The sequence below is a fragment of the Gadus macrocephalus genome, chromosome 20 (genome assembly GCF_031168955.1).
Source record: "Gadus macrocephalus chromosome 20, ASM3116895v1".
Taxonomy (NCBI): domain Eukaryota; kingdom Metazoa; phylum Chordata; class Actinopteri; order Gadiformes; family Gadidae; genus Gadus; species Gadus macrocephalus.
This window is the reverse complement of record NC_082401.1, coordinates 1,538,117-1,554,670: the sequence shown is the minus strand read 5'-3', so window position 1 is coordinate 1,554,670 and position 16,554 is coordinate 1,538,117. Positions and strand designations below refer to the sequence as shown.

At 44.5% G+C, this 16,554-nt stretch overlaps 1 protein-coding gene and 1 long non-coding RNA gene across 2 annotated transcripts in view; one reads left to right on the top strand and one right to left on the bottom strand.

Moving 5' to 3' along the window:
* Window positions 1-15,078, top strand: part of LOC132449227 (uncharacterized) — a 39,675-nt gene extending 24,597 nt beyond the window's left edge. Inside the window, exon 2 of the long non-coding RNA XR_009523543.1 lies at window positions 14,918-15,078. This is a non-coding gene — a long non-coding RNA (uncharacterized LOC132449227). The remainder of the gene's footprint in view (window positions 1-14,917) is intronic.
* Window positions 1-16,554, bottom strand: part of trpm2 (transient receptor potential cation channel, subfamily M, member 2) — an 80,426-nt gene that overhangs the window by 42,051 nt on the left and 21,821 nt on the right. The gene's annotated exons all lie outside the window — the stretch shown is intronic.

The window sequence follows — 16,554 nt, the reverse complement described above, 5'->3', positions numbered from 1 at the left end:
GTGTCACAGGGGCTACTGTAGTAAATCCTTTTTATATTTATTATATTTTAGAACGTTATGAATAGCGCATCGGCAAATGAATTAAACGTTTGTTATAAATCAACACGAATCATTTTAGCAATAATGTGACACATGATACCCACCTACTACACGGCAACTCTATAGCTACCTTTCTGTAAGTACAAACGTTAGCTCACTCGTCTAAAAGCCCCTGTGAAACTGTTATGTGTCACAGGGGCTACTGTAGTAAATCCTTTTTGTAATTATTATATTTTATAACGTAATGTGTAGCGCATCGCAGTGCTTTCGGCAGCTGGTGAATTTATTTTTTTCTAATTGTTTGTCCATGTCTTGATATTTCCATTAAGATTCCATTCTGTTCTGTTTCTAGAAGTGATGAGCATAATGGCAGGATTTATTAAAGCTTGCAACATTTGCCAGACCCATGTCAACTTTGAGGAGAGATGGAGCTGCTGGAGGTTAGGTGTAGATGGATAAGAATAAACCGTATGATTTCTGATATTTGTTCATAGTGGTTCTGCCACACCCCACAACCAATTACATTATAGAAAGAAGGGCCATAAAATCTGTAGGCATATCCATAGAATATTTTCGCGTAGGGCTACATGAATTTTAATATTGATTTTCACCTATCAATCCACCTACTACACGGCAACTCTATAGCTACCTTTCTGTAAGTGTCAAAACAAACGTTAGCTCGTAGGGGTGCAACAGATCACAAAGCTCACGGTTCGGATCGGGTCACGGTTTTTGAGTCACGGGTCGGATCATTTTCGGATCAACAACAGCAATGAAGATAACAAGACAAATGTGACTTTAAATAAAATCTTCAACTGTGTAAAAACAAAATAAAGTGACAAATTAGTTAATAATCCTGCTTCCTTTAAGCATGGTCGATATTTAAAAAATGTGCAATCTGAGGCATTATTCCTTCTTCTTTTTAACATGGATAGGATAGTAAATAATCCCGAACCCTGGATTTACAATTCAGGATGTCTGCATTTCCTGGGGAGAGTTTAGAGTCTACACTCTCCCAAGGCAATGCAGACATCCTTATCTTCTTTTTTTTAGTTTGGTAGCGAAATACAGTTTCTGGGGTGTTTTATTTGGCATTTTGTAAATCCATTGATTTCGGTTGGGAGACTCATTGCTCATTGCAAGGGGGGTTGGTTGTAGTCTTTTTGCTCAGTTCTAGCCCTACTGTTGATACGGCGTACCGAGCGAAAAGACTACAACCAAACCTAAACACGTCCGGTTCCGGTTCCGGTTTACGTTCAATGGGATTTACGGAACGCCAAATAAAACACAACAGAAACTGTATTTCGCTATGATACTTGATGATGTTGTTAATACCGGAATTGTCCTCTAAACATGCGCTGATCACGTCAACGCACAACATTTTTTTTTTATCAGCCGATCCGCGGATCACTTGCGTCCCGAACCGTGATGGTTGATCCGTACGGATCACGGGAAACCCGTGAACCGTTGCACCACTATTAGCTCGTAATGCTAACTCGTCTAAAAACAACTACTGTATTACATGTGTCACGCTATTGATACAATGATTTGTGTTGATTTATAACAACGTTCCATTTATTTGCGTTCGTGATTTTCACAAGCCCTCTGTTTTCACAAGCCCTCTGACAAAGTCCCAGCGAGCCAAGTCCCAGCCAATGAGGGATGAGTTCCCTCATGAATATTCACGAGCTTCCCGCTACCACCCTGCAAAAAATAAACTTGCGTCCCGGTACCGTACTGTCCACTAAAAATCCGAAGATGGCAGACTTCTGGGGCCGGATTCACAAAGCATTCTTAGGAACTTCTTATATTTTTTCTTCTGAATCTTCTTAAGTTTTATCTTAAGAACACTTTTGTGAATCCGGCCCCTGGTCCGAGGAGAGGGAGGAGAATTAAATTTGCTTGCTGGAGGAGCAACCTGTCCTTTACGACGTTGGCAGTAAGGGGTATAGCAACAGGGACAGCAAGAAGAAAGCATGTTGCGACATTGCGGTGGCACTTGGTGTGGTGTTATAAAGCGTCTTAGAGTACCATATTAAGCGCTATATAAATTTAATTTATTATTATTATTATTATTATTAAGTTCAACTCGTGACCGTGTTAACTGGTGACCATTAGCCGAATGCGTCGGTTGTTGTCGTGGCTACGCCAGCTGTTGGAAATTGGGCCAGACACGTAGCTGTCCTTGCGAATGCCTCTTTGATTTGTCTTTCAATAAAATGTCAAAAACATTCCCATCTCATTCGTATTTGGAGTGTAATTGGAAGAAACTTGTCACGTAGAACCGTTTTAAGCCGAAATAAATGAAAAACGAATGCTTAAAATATGATACATTACAGGATTCAAACTCATACCATCGTGGGGGGGGATATTTATAAGGTCGGATTTCATTCCGTTGTACCGTGGACCCACATAGAAATCTTCCGCAAAAAAATTATAAATTCTTCGTGAAAACACGAAAGGCAGCCAGATCAACTTGTGAACTTGCGTTCACAGTTGCTATGGGAAACCAACTACCGTCGCAGACCGTTGCAGCCAGTGTGAACTGCCCAGTTTTAGAACGTCGCAGCCCGTCTCGTCGCAAGGCGTCGCAAGGAGTTGCGAGTTGCAAGTCGTTGCAAGGTGAATCTTTGGTCTGAACTGGGCTTAAAGCCCAGTTCAGTTAGTTAGTTAGTCCAGTTTCATTAGTCATGGTTGAGAAGGAATCGGGGGAAAGGAACTTTGGCTTTGACTCCCTGAAGAACATGAACCGCGACATACTTTGTAAGGGGCCCACTTATACCTATTGTTACGACCCCTCCCTTTCGGCAGCTGATTACTTCCTGCAGGAGTTGGCTGAAAGCGAGGGTCGTTAGGGCAAGTTGCTCACACCTGGCTAGGCCTCTACCCAAGGTGATATAAGCCAGCCTGGTCTCATTGTCTCTCTCTCTCTCCTAGGCTCCACGCTGTTACAGGTTCTTGGTTCTTGGTTCTTTTGATGGCTTCCTTTTACACTCAACAGCACACACACATCTCAACTCATCCATGCACTACATTCACCACTGATGCCACTACTCTCCACACCTCATGCTATTGGTAAATATGATTGTTTAAGTGGTAATAAAACCTTTCATTTATCACTTTCAACCTGACTTGTCTCCCCCCCTTGTCACATATGCTGAGCCAGTTTGTGACAAGTGGGGGCTCGTCCGGGATCCAGTGCTAGGATTAAAATAGCTTATATTTTGACTGTACTGGTAAATTGGCCCGGTTTAGGTTGGTGTGTGCTTCCTCCTCTTGCAGACAATGGTTTTTGGTTTGCTTTGTTGGAGTGTACACTACTTGTTGTTGGACATAGCTGACTGTGCTGTGGTTAATCATCAACTGTTCTGGGAGGGGAAATGTCAGGTTGTTGTCAGTGCTGGTTATTTCTTGTAGGAAATTAAAGGAGAGGTATTTGGTCCATTTCTGTTTGTGGTGAAGGGGATTAGATTTGACTGGGGCTTTGCGGTTAGCCCTACCTGGGGTATGTTGGTATCTGTTGGAGCAGGAGTTTCTTCCCCCTGTTAGGTTTGGTAGCGGGTTCCTCTAGGGGACTCGTGGTGATCAATTTAGGTGGCGGCGAAGGTGGGTAGAGCTATTAGCTCGGGAGCACCTCTAGGGTTGGGAGAGGGTTGCCAGTCCTCTGGTTGCCTTCTTCACACCGCTGGTTTCACGTGCATAAGTACCCCCCACCATTAACTGCACGAAGACTAGGGCAAGTTAGTTAGCTAGTTTTAATGGTTGTAGTTAACATCAGGATAGGGGTGGGGCTCCTGTTCACCTGTTACCTCAGGTTTTGGGTTTTCGGCGTGTCTCAGTCAAGAGTTGTAACTTGTTAGGCTGATTTGTTTTTGAGGATGGCTTCCCTGGTGGAGAGTTTCATCCAGGAACCTTCACAGGCTTTGCTAGAGCAGTGCACTAAAGAACAACTTCTTATAGTGCGAACACACCAAGCGCGTACCTCGCGTACCATATACGCGCGTAATGCAGCTAAAATGTTGCTTGACCATTTTGTGTCAAAAATGGCGGTCTCATCTACGCGCGTACGCATACGCGCGTAGATGAGACCGCCCAAAACTCCCCCCCCCCCCCCCCCCCCCAGCCTGTGGCTGCGCTGGATTTAGGAGTCCGAGGAAGGAAACCCAAACGCCGCCGTGTTTGGGTGGATGATAGAGCTTGGATCGGGTTAGATTAAATAATCTCGGATATAAATAACAATAATCGGGTTAAATAACTTCACATGGTGTGTCTGGTGTGTTTCCAGCATTCGTAGTGTTGATCAGCAGAGAAATAGTCCGCCAAGACGTTGAGGTTGCTTAGCAATCAGAGACTCTGTCCATGCAAGTGAACGGAGCGTTCACTCTTCGTCATAACTATCAAACCAAACATCCTTCACATTCACCGAGCGAACATTATGAGAGTAAAATGCACATTTCTCGCTAGAAATGTTTCCATAAACGCATTTAATGGCGTAACTATGTTACTATTTCCACCCAGAATAAAGAAAGTTGCCGGCCGTGGCTGCCATGGACATGGCTGCGCTGGAGTCCGAGGTAGGAAACCCAAACGCCGCCGTGTTTGGGTGATAGAGTTTAGATCGGGTCAGATTAAATAATCTCGGATATAAATAACAATAATCGGGTTAAATAACTTCACATGGTGTGTCTGGTGTGTTTCCAGCATTCGTAGTGTTGATCAGCAGTTATATAGTCCGCCAAGACGTTGAGGTTGCTTAGTAACCAGAGACTCTGTCCATGCAAGTGAACGGAGCGTTCCCTCTTCGTCATAACTATCAAACCAAACATCCTTCACATTCACCGAGCGAACATTATGAAAGTAAAATGCACATTTCTCGCTAAAAATGTTTCCATAAAAGCATTTAATGGCGTAACTATGTTACTATTTCCACACAGAATAAAGAAAGATGTCGGCCGTATGCTTCTGTCCAAGCTCACTACTCTGCCAGTGACGTCGGGTCAAGCTCAACGCTGATTGGCTATTGCGGCGCGTATGAGCGTAAAAAGTTAAATTTTTTGAACTCCTCGCGTACATGTACGCGCGTACATGTACGCGCGTATATATACGCGCGTATATGTACGCGCCTCATACGCCCCTACAGCGAGTAAAATGTTGCTTGGTACGCATGATACGCGTGTACGCATCTCATACGCGCGTAAACCAATGCTTCCCTATGGAAAAATTGCCGATTTTATACGCGTGGTACGCAGGTAACGCGTTTGGTGTGGCCGTACCTTTAGGATAGCAGAGCACTATGAAGTTGACATTCCAGATAAGAAGTTAAAGGAGAGTGTGAAGACCTGCTTGAGGGATGGTCTGTTTGAGGCTGGAGTTTTGTGCTGGCAGCCAGTTAGCAGTCCAGTGACTAGTGTAGTGCCTAATCCTGGAGCTCTAACATTTTAACAACAGAAGGAGTTGCTGCAGTTGCAGTTAAAACAGCAGTTAGAGTTGGAGAGGTTGAAATTTGAAAAGGAAGTAGAGTTGGAAACTATAAAGCATAAAACTGAGTGTGCCAAGTTGGAAATGCAACAGCATCAACTACAGCCGTATCCTCCGTTCTTTCTTTCGGCCTGGACTTAAGTCAGATGTTGTGAGATTTTGCCATGATTTGGTCGCCCTTCGTTCTTAGTCCGTAGTCCGTAGGTTCTTAGTCCGTAGTACGTAGGTTCGTAGTCCGTAGGTTCTTAGTCCGTAGTCCGTAGGTTCTTAGTCCGTAGTCCGTAGGTTCTTAGTCCGTAGTCCGTAGGTCCGTAGTCCGTAGGTCCGTAGTCCGTCGTCCGTCGTTCGTAGTCCGTAGCCCTTCGCCTTAGCGTTGGCCTCTGTAGGTGCTGTCTCTATATGTTCTAACACACAGAAGTTTCTGTGACTCAACGGGAGCAGCTGGTCATAGAAGTGACACTTATTCTAGGCCAGTAAAGATAAAAACAGCTAACGAGGCAGATCGGCAAAAGTTTACTCAGGGTGGGAGGAGTTCAGTAGTAAATTCTGACATTTGTAATTACTGCCATGAGCGAGGGCACTGGAAAAATGATTGTCCTAGACACCAGGTATTGTGAAGAGCTTTGTCTCGTTGTAGAGTTGGTTGGTATGGCGATGAATTGGTTGGTATGAAGATAAGTTGGTTGGTATGGAGATGAGTTGGTTGGTATGGAGATGAGTTGGTTGGTATGGAGATGAGTTGGTTGGTATGGAGATGAGTTGGTCGGTATGGTAAAGAGTTGGTCGGTATGGAGGATGCAGCCTGGAGGGAGTGCGGTACTGACTGTCAGTTATTGGTAACGTATGAACCATGACAGTTTGGGACATATTGACACTTTGTTTGATGTATAACACGAGGTGGAACCTCGTTCTTATGGAGGGGGGTGCTACTTCCTGCAGGAGTTGGCTGAAAGCGAGGGTCGTTAGGGCAAGTTGCTCACACCTGGCTAGGCCTCTACCCAGCCTGGTCTCATTGTCTCTCTCTCTCTCCTAGGCTCCACGCTGTTACAGGTTGTTGGTTCTTGGTTCTTTTGATGGCTTCCTTTTACACTCAACAGCACACACACATCTCAACTCATCCATGCACTACATTCACCACTGATGCCACTACTCTCCACACCTCATGCTATTGGTAAATATGATTGTTTAAGTGGTAATAAAACCTTTCATTTATCACTTTCAACCTGACTTGTCTCCCCTCCTTGTCACATATGCTGAGCCAGTTTGTGACACTATATTAAAGCATCCATAAAGTAGCATGCCATGGGACCTTTAAACCACCTCATGAAGAAGTTGATGAGGAAGAACGTAACAAAGTATAAGTTTGAACAGGGGCGGATGGTGTATAGGGGCGAGTTGGGTGACACACTACCAACTGGGAGAAAGAGGATTTTTTTTCTAACAAATTCTATCGCAGCAAAAGTAGTTTTCAGTGTTCTAGATATATTATCTGTCATTGTCCAATCAGAATCGTCAGATTCAAGTTGCGTTTCAAATGGTCCTGCCTCTCTGGGCGAATTTGTTGACGTGGAAAATCGCCCAAGGGTTCTCCCATTGACTGTCATGTTTAAAAAAAAAAAACGGAAAATGAGCCTTCAATGCATTTTCAACGGGGATTTTGGACTCGCCCTAACGTGCTTGCGTCATACGTAACCGAGCAAAGAGCGCAAAGGGATATCTTCGACCTCTTGCTAATTTCAACATGGCTGCTGTGTGCAATTCCGTTGCGTCTCTGAAAGAATTTCCTTTTAGTCGACGATCCAATTCAGAGAAATTGGCATTAAAACAATCAGGACCTCCAAGACCAAAATTAATAAAAAAAAGCGGTCACACGTCGACATTCTGTACCAGAAGCTCCAGAAGAAGGACATTGATGCAGTCTTCATCAAAAGGGCCCTCGAGAGCTTTTTATAATATATTATATTGCCAGTGGTGTAATCTAGCATGCTTTACCCTGTGCTGGACATCCTGGTTAGGCGAGGCACAATGGATAGCTTAAAAAACTGTTTAACACTAACATTATGCATCCCTGCCCATTTTAAGTGGGTATACTCATCATGCCTTCAGTGTGTCTTGAATAACCACACATAAAAGGTTGCCCATATTATATTGATATTTTATCGTATTTGTCTAAATGCATACTTTACTGTAGAGAGATTTATGAGTGAAGTTACCAACACAATAGATAAAGAAACAGTGTTTAACACTAACATTATGCATTCCTGCCCATTGTAAGTGGGTATGCTGACATCTTTTTACTGGATAAAGTGTGAACATGTGCATCACGTAGACTACAGTGCTGTACACAGCCTAACAAACACATTATTGGTTTGTTTGCATTCAGAGACTCTGACCAGCTGCAAGAGCCATCAGGAACCGACAGACCAAGGACAGCTTTGAAAGAAGAGGCGAAGCAGAGGCTGTCTGAAGAGGTCTGCGACACCATCCCGGCTCACACCAAAGCGAGGTTCTCTTTCACTGGCCACCTTGTGAGTGCTACCTTAGTACAAGGAAATATGTTTGAAAGGTACTGCCATTCATTTCCTGCTGATGCTCTGAATGCCACTGTGAAGGCATATCCCACGCTGAACAAGGCAAAGCTCAAGACGGAACTGTCTCTGATCTATGAGAATCCTGAATCAAGTGTGCAGCTTCAGTGTGCATATTGTATGTAGTTCTCTGCAAACCCATGGTGGCATCATGCCTTCAGTGTGCATATTGTATATAGTTCTCTGCAAACCTATGGTGGCATCATGCCTTCATTGTGCATATTGTATGTAGTTATCTGCAAACCTATGTTGGCATCATGCCTTCAGTGTGCATATTGTATGTAGTTCTCTGCAAACCTATGGTGGCATCATGCCTTCAGTGTGTCTTGAACAACCACACATAAAAGGTTGCACATAATAATTTGATGTTTTATCGTATTTGTCTAAATGCATACTTGACTGTAGATAGATTTATGAGTGAAGTTACCAACACAATAGATTGGCCGTAACACACTCACCCCTTTTTAGAATCACATTCTCTCTCTCTCACTCACTCTCACTCTCACAAACACACATACAGATAGAGAAAGAGAGAGAATGTTAACTTGTGTATAATTCCCAATTATTATTGATGTATTTGCACTTTTAATCTTGCTGAATTCTACAAGGCAAATAAATTCAGTTAAAACTTAGTTCCCTGGCTCCATTCGTCTTTGTAAGGAAATGTTCTATTTTGTCTTTATTATTTTATCAGAATGCACCAGAATGCTTCATTTGTATGGGAAAATCACAAAAAAATCTTCGGGGTTGCCCCCAGTCCCCCCTACATGGGTTTGGTTTACAAACTTTCAGCCCCCCCTAGAATTCACCAGCCGCCACTGAGTTTGAATATAGGTTGGAAACAAGGCCTGAAACTGAAAAATGGAATGTACTTTAAAAACATTGGTTTGGGGTTAATGATCTGGGTTAGACTAGCGTTGCTTCGTTACCTTTATATCACGGAATAGATCGACACGGCAAGAACGTGTTTCTTCTCCATTTTCTAGATTATAAAGTGAAGTTTCCGGCCTAATCTAAGGACCTGTTTACACGACGACGCTTGCAGGTGAAAACGACAAAATATTTGATCAGATGTACCTTTGTTTGAGCAGCGACGGCATTTTCGGGGCTTAAAAACACAAAAAATGTGTTTCCGTCTAAAGCAGTGGTTCTCAACCTTTTTTGAGCAAACGCCCCCCTGACCTTACCCTGATCCTCGGGCGCCCCCCCCCAATAAAATAAATTAAATAAACTAACAGCCCAACTCACACTCGTGTTATATTGAGGTGTCAATGCATCGTCTTTCATTGATTTTGCGCTGTTCACTAATAGAAATGAATTCCCTCTGAGTCGGTTTTGGTGAAAAAAATATAAAAGGTATTCAGGAATATTCATGACATGCAAATGTCTCACCTCTGATTGGCTAACAGCATTGTCCATCACTGTAATAAACCCAATTAAACTTCCAGAGCGACACAGGGTGGGGAGAGAGAGAGAGAGACATGTTTGATTGTGTTGTGTTGGTTATTGAATTGTTAACCCGCAAACTTGTGTTATGTTTATCAGCGATAGAGATCATGACGATAGCTGATGTAACGGGAGTTCGGGCGTGTGCAGGACCGAACCGCACTGTATGACCACTGTTACACTGCGCATAGACAGTAAAAAGTAGCTGAGACGGTAGAGGGGTTAGAAACCAATAAATAAAAATAGGCTATTTCTAAAAAAAATAAAAAAGATAATAATATATTTTTTAAACAATGGGGGGAAAAAAATCACGTTCCCAGCGCCCCCCTAGGTTGTGCGAACGCCCCCGTTGAGAAACCATGGTCTAAAGGGTTAACAACGCAAAATTGTGCTGTGATCTCCTCATGCTGGCTCTTGAACGCATGCGTGCGCTCTTGGTAGTGTTGTGTGGCAGTGCTTCACAGTACCACCTAGCGTGCATACTACATCGAATTTCACACACTTTTGCGTCACCGTATGCATGCAGGTTTCCCCCTAAAGACCCTCGTCTTCACACAGAATAAAAAGTGAGAACGCAACGCCATTTTTGTGTTTTCTGTCCTGATCTTCTCTGTCTAAATTGAGCCCAATACATGGTTGCTTTCCCTTAAGAGCAGTGGCAGCAATGATCCCACCATTAAAGTGGAGAAGTTTTCAACTAGGAGCGCCTAGATTGGGGCGCTCTGAACAAAGACGCTCTAGCAGCGTTTTCTCTCAAGGCGGCTTCATGAAGCAACTTACACGCTCCTCATTGGGAACAATTGTAAAAAAAAAAACGTGCTGGAGCAGGCCTTTGTAGGGTTAATAAGGTACACCAGCAACTGTATTAATTGTCAGCTATTCCATAATCTGTAACATTTAGTTAAAGAAAGCACTGAGGACTGTCTTCCTCAGTTAATTGTTCCAGCCTCTCTCACTCATTACAGCAAAGCATGACAGAATCTTGCTTTTGGGTGACTATAATATCCATATTTGACGTCCCAGACACTGGCTGGATACTGACTTTCTGAATCTCATTGACTCCTTTACCCTGGTACATCTGTAACTGCTCCATCATGTGGTCTAAAACCATACGCTTTACCTAGTGCTCTCCTCTGGCGTCTCCCTACATAACCTTTCATTGGATGACATCCGCCCTACTGAACACAAATCAGTGTTATTTGAAATTGAGTTGTTCCAGTCTCCTCTGAGACAGAAGTTATTTGTCTGCTCTCGCAGTATCAACTCTATCACCTGTAACCTTTTTCCTCAAGTGTACAGAGAAAGACACAGCATGTCCATTGTTTAATCATCTCCTTGGTAAAGCACAGAGGATTTATTAAGCCTGTTCACCCACCTGTCACCTGTCCATTATTGACTCTGTAGCCCCTCTAAGAGAGAGAACACACAAGCCAAGACCAGCTGTGTGGTTTACTAACAACACAAGCTTCATTCGATGAGCTTGTAGGCAGGCTGAGCAGAAATACAAGAAAGACACTACATTTTTTAAGGACCTTTAAATCCGATACCAAGCATCAGTCAAAGATCTCTTCTCTTCTCTTTGTCCCATGCTACCACTAGGGTGCATTATCCATGACAGGGTCCACCACCAACACAGTGAAGGTCAGACACATGAAGTGGGGTGACCGAAAGATTCCAGGTACCACAGGACCTCGTGAATATCAGGTCAAGTTGATGGCAATTCAGGTGAGTGTAACTTCTCTGGCAGGATTTTGAAATCGCCCAGGACAACGAGTGGAGTGTCATCTTCAGGAAACAAGCTGAGGAGAGCATTCATGTCATCTTAGAAGTCACAGAAGGGACCTGGTGGATGGTAGATCACCACAATGTAGACCTTGATAGGAAGGGTGACAGTGACAGCTAGGAGGTCAAATGCATATCTGGTCAAATGTTCCAGGGGAAGGACCAGCAAGATGAGGAGTCCATTCCCTCCTGCTGACCCGGATGGTCTTGGGGAGTGTGAGAATGAGTAGGCGGTTGAGGGGGCAGCTGGAATAGTAGAGTTCTCTGGGGTGATCCAAGTCTCTGTAAGGGCCAGGAAGTGGAGAGTCATGAGGCCGAGATTGAGTCTGCCTTCTTGACAGCGGATTGCCAGTTCCAGAGTCCCCCCATCCCTTCATGGTCAGTGTAGGTAGAGAGCACTGGGTAGGGTGGGTCTAGAGGTGGGTCCTAGGTTAGGGGAGGGTCCTAGGTGGCGTCTTCTCCAGGTGGATATCCGGATGATGATCGACACATAGTTACGATGGCTGGGAGGAGATGTTGGGTCTTGTCTCTCAACGAGGACCGGGTCCTCGTTGCAGGGGCATGATGCTACCGCTGGCACTATGAATAACTAGCCCTTAAGTGCCGACACACAGCTCAGGCCTTAACTCCAACCTACAATCTAGTCTATCCTCCATCCCTGGTGAACAAAACTGGCTGATTTCCCACTTACAGCCGCAAGATAACATGCAGCTCCTTCTTCTTCAAGACAAAAATTTTAAGACTTCTAGTTCGGTATTACTATGAGAAAACCCACCATCAGGAACGATTTTTGCCAGCCTCTGGATAGTCAGCAGCAAAAGGCGGGGGAGCAGCGTTATCCACAGGTGTGTCACACGCCGCAAACTTTGTGACAAAACTCAGAAACAAGATGGTAGACCTTCCAGCAGATCGCTTTCAGGAATGTCGGCCTAGAGGGTTTGGCCCACATACGGTATCCTCATGCCGGGGCAGTGGCCCCGGCATAACATTACCCACCGCTCAGAGTAGCGGTGGGTAGTGTTATTTACAAGATTAAGTCTAAGAGCTTAGATATGTAGAGCTTCATCAGCGCCCTTAGGCGTTTCCTTGCCATCAGAGGTCTAGTGAAGCTCATCCGTTACAATCGAGGAACCGACCTCCTCAATGCTTGCTTAAAAGGAGCTTCAGATTTCTTCCAATATCGACATAACTTCCGTTGAGAAGTTCCTGTTGGACCAGGGCTGCACATGGAATTTCAACCCGCCCCACGCATCCAACATGGGTGATTCCCGGGAGGGGATGTTTGGTGTAGCAAGAAAATCCTGGACTCTATGTCCCTCAAGCTTGGGACTTCGAAGCTGACCCACGAGGCACTCAACACACTGATGGCAGAGGTGTCTGATATTATCAATGCACAACCTCTCATTCCAACTATCCAGACGATCCTCTCACACTTACACCAGCAACCATCCTCACTCAGAAAGTGAGCGCTCCTTCTGCCCCAGTTGATGACTGGGTCAAAGACCTCCACAAATACCAGTGGCACCAGTCCAGCATCCGGCCCAAACCCTCTGGGATAGATGACAATATCTTTCTTCACTTCAGCCACGATGGGAGTACAGTCTTCCCAGCTCGACCTTCAGCCTGAAAGCATTGTGCATCTCTAGGACGACCAACTCAAGAGGAATGAATGAACTCAAGACTTCCCCAGCAAAGACAGAAGGCTATGCATGGTAGAGATCAAGGTCTCCAGGAAATACAGGACTCAAGGGTTCCTGCGGCCTGTTACTGAGACTGTTAAAGACTGTTGTGGACTGGGTTAGTGGTGTCACGCCAGAAGGGGAGGGTTTTATCACTATAGTCAAAGTCAAATCGGAAAACCGCAAATCGATAACACCCTCCTTGGTCTTCTTGACGTTCAGGAAGAGGTTGTTATCTCTACACCCCATGGCCAGTTGGCTGACCTCCTTCCTGTAGTGGTTCTCATCGTTGTTGGAGATGAGACCAACAATGGTTGTGTCGTCGGCAAACTTTACAATGTGGTTGCCACTGAAGGAAGGCACGCAGTCATGGGTCAGCAGCTTGTAGAGCAGGGGGATGAGCACACAGCCCCCGGGGGGCCCCCGTGCTCAAAATGGTCGTTCTGGATGTGTTGCTGCCGACCCGCACTGCCTGTGGCCTCTTGCTGAGGAAGTCCAGCAGCCAGTTGCACAGGGAAGTGCTGAGCCCCAGCTGGTCCCGTATGCCGATCAGCTGCTGAGGGATGATGGTGTTGAATACTGAACTGAAGTCTATGAACAGCATTCTGATGTATGAGTTCTTGGTGTCCAGGTGGGTGAGGGCTGGGTGAAAGGCAGAAGAGATAGCATCCTCAGTAAATCTGTTACCTCGGTATGCAAACAGGTAGGGGTCCAAGGCGGCGGAGCAGGTGGATTTATTTATTGACAATGGTGATGGCTTTGAAGCACGATGGGACAACAGCCAGACCCAGAGAAGTGTTGAACATGTCTGTGAACACATCTTTGAGCTCCACTGCACACGACCAGGAATGTTGTCTGGACCTGTAGCCTTGCGGTTGTTGATCTTGGAGAGGGATTTCCTCACGCTGGCTGCATGCAGGCACAGGGCCTGGTCGTGGAGAGGGGGGTGGTCTTCTGTTGGGGCATGCGGTTGTTTGCTTCAAACCTGGCAAAGAAGCTGTTGAGGTAATTGAGGTGTTGCTGTCACATGTCTGTGGCAAGGGTTTGTAGTCCTTGAAGGTCTGGATCCCACGCCACAGGCTCGGCACGTCTCTGCTGTCTTTGAAGTTGCCGGTTATTTTCGAGGTGTAGCTGTGTTTTGCTTTTTTGATGCCACAGGAGAGGTCGGCCCTCGCTGTTCTCAGGCAGGCTGCGTCCCCAGTTCTGAAGACTCTGTTTCTGGCCCTGAGTAGCCCGCGGACCTCTCCTGTCAGCCACGGCTTCAGGTTAGCCTAGGTCAGGGGTTTTCAAAGTGTGAGAGAGTGAGCCCCCTCTCAGAGAAAAATGTTCAGCTAAGCCCCCCCCCCCCCCCCCCAATTTTTTTTTTTCTAAATACCTGTGTTTTGAAAGCTATTTTAATTATTTTACACATTTTAAACATCTCCGATCATTATTTTAAAACATTTGGAACATATTTTTTAAACATTTTAAACATATTTCTGAAACATTACAACATCTTTATGCGTTTTTAAACACATTCTTAACACAATTTAACAACTTTATCTAAGCATGTTTTAGCTGAACCTTTTTTAAATACATTTGAACATCTTAATCCGTGTAAACTGCCAGTTTACACCGATTCATTCAGGGTCCCCGACTCTGAATTTTCTGAGTCGAATCAGATCTGCCTTTTCAGCCAAGAGATTCGACTATTCGGCGGGGTTTGTTTACCGGCGTTGCTATGGTGACCTAAATTATTATAAGCCACTGAAAACGATGCCAGTTTGAAACTAAAACAGTGATTCTGAAAAAAAGTATAAATGCTATCAAAATTCAGTTTAGACAGTATTGAAGATACAAGTGTGCAGATTTGTTTAATGGTTTGAACGATGGTAAACGGTTGAAAAAGGAATGAGTTACGATCAGGGCTGTAGTGGTCAAATTAGAGGTGGGTAAACTATGAATTCTGTGATCAGACCGACCTCGACACAACGCAACGCAAAGTGTTGCGACTCTGTATGGCTAGCCTGGCTATATTCCATTATGTTATCAATTAAAGTCATATTAAATCAATCAATGACAGTCAATGAATGTGTTTTTAGTTTATTCAAGTTATTCAAATTTCAACAGTAAAGAAAAGTATGTGTAGATTAAGAACTATATCTATGGCATGTGTGTATGTGTGTGTATTAGTATGCATGCTTTTCACAGTAGTGCCCAGAGGGCCTCCTTGTCCTCCACGTCAGGTCCTGCCTTGCAGGGGCGTGTTCTGGGGTTCATGGCTCCCCTGTTATTCACCAGCCAGGACTTCACATACGTGTTGGATTGAACTTTGTGAGTGGTGGGCCATTCAGTTGAATAAACATCAAGGACGACACTGTGACCAAGTGCAGACTGCATCTCAGGGGGCACACTATGATGTTCATTAAGCTGAACCCCCTCTCACACTCAGCAGTGCTAACTGGAATGAGATGGTCGATATTCAGGAATGGTGCAAGGTTTTCTGGAATGATGCTTGAGTCATCCTTAAAATCCCTATAGCCTTCAAGAATTTTTCTGTCATCAAGTCTGAACCTTTGGGCAAGTTGTTTCAACTTGGATTCCCCATACGGTTCCTGTAGGGGAACAGGCCAGTTTGCTGGGAAAATAACTTTAAAGAAAATAAATAATAAAAGAAAAATATTTATAATATATAAAATAAAAATATTTATAAATATTTTTCTTTTTTATTGGTTTAACCGCCAACCGCCCAAATTTAATTAAAATATATATTTTTGTCGCGTCGTCCGCCCGATCCACGGTTCAGCCGCGGAGTCCACGGCTGCAACCGCCAACCTCGCATCTCCAAATTGAGGCTTTAACATAGCGACCGAGCTATAGCGAAGTTGATACGCCAAAACCGAAGTTTGATATGGATAGTAAAACTCTGACTGACTTTCGCTCATTTTGACATGGGCAGTACACGGATAGCATGTCACGCATTGGCCAATCTGAATGCTCGTAGTCATTTAATAGTTCGTCAAGTAAAATTGATTTATAAATCACAAAAACAACTCATGTGAATTGTTCATCTTCAGTCTTACTTTGTACTTGAGGCCTTTTTCGGGCATCTGTTGGAGTGGGCGCACTCGGAGGTCTCTTCAAAAATCGCCTGATGTCCATGGCTAATTAATGACAGGTAGGCAGGCATGATAATCCACAACGCGTAGGGCCATGTGTTTACATACTTTCTGTTTACATATTTTCCTGGATCCTGATTGGTTTCACCGCCGCAGCCGCAAGGCACTGATTGGAGGGTCACAGACCATAATAGCATAGGCCTACAGCGCAGATGAAAATGATTCAGATTACAGCGTTTATTTGTTCAACAATATGAAACTTTGTCTTAGGTGTTTTAAAATAATACTAAATTTATTTCCGATTATTCCAACGGCAGAATACAAGGCACAGGGAACTTTGAGGTGCGTAAACGCCACTTAGAGGTGAGTAAACGCAATTTCCCAAATTCCAGAGGTGCGTAAACGGCGTTTACGTGCGTTTACCCTCCACTACAGCCCTGGTTA